Source organism: Myotis davidii, unplaced genomic scaffold (assembly GCF_000327345.1).
Source record: "Myotis davidii unplaced genomic scaffold, ASM32734v1 scaffold45, whole genome shotgun sequence".
Classification (NCBI taxonomy): Eukaryota; Metazoa; Chordata; class Mammalia; order Chiroptera; family Vespertilionidae; genus Myotis; species Myotis davidii.
The window spans coordinates 254,089-258,754 of record NW_006296285.1 but is presented as its reverse complement, the minus strand read 5'-3'; the positions used below and the strand labels follow the sequence as shown (position 1 = coordinate 258,754).

Here is a 4,666-nt window from a genome sequence, read left to right as displayed (position 1 = left end):
TTGTTTTATACTTGAGGTTATTGCTTGGTGCCATGTTTCCATAATTTATCAAGAAACTAATCAGCTGGGAAATAATCTCCCCAGGGAGGATCTCAATGGTCTTTTCAGAGTTTTTAAATCTCAATAACTCTTCAAGGGCAATATCAGCTATATCATTTTATCACAAGAAAAAAGTAAGCTGATTTCCTAGGTAAGATGCACACAGCAATTTTTCTCCATTTTTTTAAAGTAAACCATTTAAGCAGTTTTCCCCATTAATATTCATAACTACATACAATAACTTCATTAGAGTTTTCAATTTTCCTCTAGAGTTTGCATGTGGAGTACTAGGTGAGCCTTTTGCATGTCAAGGTACAGGAAGTAGAGCTCACCCCTGCACTGCTACCTACATTTCCCTGCTAAAAATAAAAAAAATAGTTAAGTGAAAATGATTGTCATATATATTTCTCTCTTCCTTTTGAATGTACACAAAGTAACAAGAGTGACAGACCGGAAATTACAATCACCAAACAATGCAATCTAGTTGTTGTCCACTTTCATTGGCAAATACAGCACAGAGGACATTGTGTGGGGTTCGGGCTGCCATCAAAGAGGAGGTGGGGCCAGGTTTCTTTCATTATCCTCTTTTAAACTTAGGTCTTCTAACGCAATATCTAAAGGCATAATATCTACACAGTCCATAGCACTAAGTTCTGCCATCCCCACCTCCCACCTCGTCTGAAGAGTAGCTCTCTTCTCCCAGGAAAGTAGATGGAAGGAGCTCTCGGACAGGCTGCCGTCTGCACACTCACTTTCTATGGACTGACGCTCTGTTTCTAACATGTTAGGATGATTCCACCTTGTTAAAAGAAATTGGGCCTAAACCGGTTTGGCTCAGTGGATGGAGCGTTGGCCTGCGGACTGAGGGGTCCCGGGTTTGATTCCGGTCAAGGGCATGTACCTGGGTTGCAGGCGCATCCCCAGTGAGGGATGTACAGGAGGCAGCTGATCGATGTTTCTCTCTCATCGATGTTTCTAGCTCTCTATCTCTCTCCCTTCCTCTCTGTAAAAAATCAATAAAATATATTTTTTAAAAAAAAGAAAAGAAATTGGGAATTCTGGATAGTGTGCTGACGTTCTGTGTTAACTGTGTTGGTTGTTGGTGTGATGGTGTGATTGTGGTGGTGAGCCTGTGTTAGTACACAGCTTGTGTCACGTGTGGTCTCCAGTTGCTGGCAGTTCTAACTGCAGCTGCATCTACAGCTTAATTGAGAAGCACCAGGGCCAGAATTAAGCTATCCTCCAGCAGAACGTCTCCCTCCTGACCACTGAGATACAAGCTCAGCAATAGGATCCGTGGCATCCCTATTGCTTGGAGAACATGAACTCTGAGAAGTAGAAAGTCCACCAGCAGAACAAAGTGCATGTTTGGCCCTGGCCAGAGTGGCTACGACAGTGTATGCCTGCCAACCGAATGATTCCAGGTCAAGGGTGCTATCTGGGCTGCAGGTTTGATCCCCGGTCCTGGTTTGGGTGCCTGCAGGAGACATATCCCAATCCATGTGTTTCTCTCCCATCAATGTTTCCCTCTCTGTCTCTATTCCCCTTCTGCCCTCCCTCCTTTTCACTCTCTCTGAAAAGCAATGGGAAAAATATCCTTGGGTGAGGATTAACTAAAAAAATGAAAAATAAAAAATTTAAAGTTTCTGTTTGATCTATGAGTAGGAGAACCTCCTAATTCCCAGCCAAGGAGAAACATTCTATGTACGTGTCGAACACCACCCAGTTCATCTAAATCTCTAGGAGTTGTGTGTTCAAGTGTAAGATGAGCTGCACAGTTGTTTGTGGCAGGATCAGGGCCACCTCCAGGTAGTGCTGCACAGACAGGGCAGGTCACTTCTGTTGATGTCTCTGCATGTTCAGAAGCAACATGTTTGTGAAGAGGTGTCTCTGTATAAGCCATTTTTCCACAATAGGGACAAGTAAAGGACTGTGGCTGCTCTGCAGAGAAAGCTTTCCCACCATAATACAAATCAAATTCTACCCTTGCTAGTATGCACTGCACTGGGTTGTCAGTTGTATGCCCTGCTGTTGCACTACTTTCATAACACGATGCACCCAAGACAGTAACTGTAGCAAATTAAGCATGTATCTTGCAACCTCAAAATTTTCCTTTTAAACGTGCATCACAGCTGACACCCTCATGTTGGGACATCCTAACTCAGCAGATGGCACAGCGGGCTGTGTTGTTCCCTGGCAGGTCTTGGTGCTGCCCACACAGGCTCCCCCTGGATGCTCTGGCTTGGCTGCAGCTTCTGAGATGGGTGAGTAAGGAAGTGCTCCCGCGCTGGTGGCCTAATTTCTCCATTTCTTGATTCCTATTTCTAAAAATCTACATCCAGGCATGCTGGGAACTAGAAAAGGGTTGTATTAGGACACAACACTCCCTCCTCTAGTGGTGTGTGCCCCTTTGTATGGATTAGGCTGGCTCTGCTGGAATCTGATGCTTGAAGGGAGTGACAGGGAGGAGAGGAGATTTAGAAATAAAATGGAATCCCAGTGATTCCCCTGAGACAGTAATGAGAGCGGACACCTTCGTTGTTATGAGACTCACATTTTCAGTTCTCTACTTGGAGCATTCTATCAATGCTTGGAAATCCTTCCAAGAGATTGAATCAAAGATGCCCACTGTCCTGTGAAGGCCGGAGGAAACAATGATGTGAGGAGACAATGATGTGGATCCGTCAATCTAAAATGAAATATTATTTTATCAGCCAGATGATTTAGGTTTGTGTTCATCTCTAGGTCTGTATTTGTTCTATTGCCTTTAGCATTTGTTGAATTCCATTGCAAGTATTTAGGACTCAATGGTACCAAAATTTAAAAACTAAGCCTACAGGTTAACCTGTGTGGCTCAGAGGTTGAACATGAACCCATGACCCAGGATATCAAGGCCCAATTCCTGGTCAGGGCACATGCCCAGGTTGTGGGCTCAAGCCCCAGCTCCCAGTAGGGGGTGTGCAGAAGGCAGCCGATCCATGATTCTCTCTCATCATTGATGTTTCTATCTCTCCTTCTCCCTTCATCTCTGAAATCAATAAAAATATTTTTTAAAATTAAAAAAAAAAAGCAAGCCTGTAGTCCAGCCATTTTGCTCTCAGGAGAAATCTCCCTGTTAGAAAATCTGGAATATGTCAGCTTTATATTACTAACTGAGTTTAGTGGACAATCGATGCTCTCACTTTTGATAGGGTCAATGTGGGAGAAATAGAGCACACCACTTGGGTTCAGTTTAAGCCTTGAGAAATCGCAGTGAAGAGCATTACAGGAAGCCTCAAGTTTTGCAGGGAAGCTTTTCTAGAAAGCAAGCTAGGTGGGGGGCAGAGAGGGGAGAGTTATACCTCAAAGGAACCTGGCAACAGGCAAAAGGAAGAGGAAGAAGTCCTGGGGAGGAGGATACGCCAAGCTGAAAGACAGATCCAGAAAGGTGAGCCAAGTCTGATGGAGTCACAAACACAGTGAAGTGGCAAAAAAGGCAACGTTCCATTATTGAGGGTGATCACAGCCCTGGACATGACCTGTCTTCTAGAGAAACAGGCAGAGGTAGCAACGCACATCACATCAACTGCTACAGGATAAAGGAGATGTTTTCTGGTGAAAGAGACACTTCCACATTCTGAGTGTTTGAGCCTTTTGTATATAAACATACATTGCAGTTGGCCCTTGGACAACACAGGTTTGAACTGCACAGGTCCATTTATACATGGGTTTATTTGTTTTTCAATAAACACATACCATACTGTAAGTGTATTTTCTCTTCCTTATGATTTTCTTAATAACATTTTCTTTTCTCTTGGTTACTTTATTGTAAGAATACAGTATGCAATACATTAAACATACAAAATATGTATTGATCAACTGTTTATATTATTGGAAAGTCTTCCTGTCAACAGTAGTTAAGTTTGGGGGGAGTCTAAAATTACACATAGATTTTTGACTGCACAGAGTGCCAGCACCCCTAACCCCTGCTTTGTTCAAATATCAACAATAACTTTGAAATTAAAACACACACACACACAAGCAGAATTAAAGAAGGGGGGAGGGCATGAAAGGCAAGAGGGAAGGAGAAAAGGAGGGAATGTATATCCTCACCTCAATTTCCCAATAAGGCATGAAAGTTCTTCATACACTCTTCCTCCTTTGCACTTATTGGTGTCCCAGATGCATATCAGGGATGAGGTTCTCTTGGGGCAGCTGCACAGCTATGGCAGCCAGGTAGATGGTTATCAGGAGCAGTTTGGGAAGATGGAACAATATCCCTTCGCTCTACTATGGAGACAAGACAGTCAGCCCATGAGGCTGGTAGCTTTCCCTGGTGGAGGCAGACTTGCCTAACCTCTTCCCAGAAGGCAAGACAGATATTTGTGTTTTGAAATAAGAAGATTTCCTTGCCATTACCACCCACCCTTACTTCCCCACCCCTTGCCAGAGGAAAACAATTTTTCTAATTCAGCAAAGATAAATAGATTTGATTTCCATTTTATGTATCTAAGAAAAAATGTAAAATAAAACCCACCAGACAAATGTTCATATCTTGCTCCACAATGGATTTGAAAGCAAATGTGAGAACTTTCCATTTTTCTTTAACAATTCCCTTCCCCCAGGTGTGCACTTATTAAATCACTTT

General features: G+C 43.1%; 1 pseudogene; it reads right to left on the bottom strand.

The window, feature by feature from the left end:
- Window positions 1–1,220: 1,220 nt before the first annotated feature.
- Window positions 1,221–2,194, bottom strand: LOC102758855 (annotated as a pseudogene).
- Between the last annotated feature and the right edge of the window lie 2,472 nt (window positions 2,195–4,666).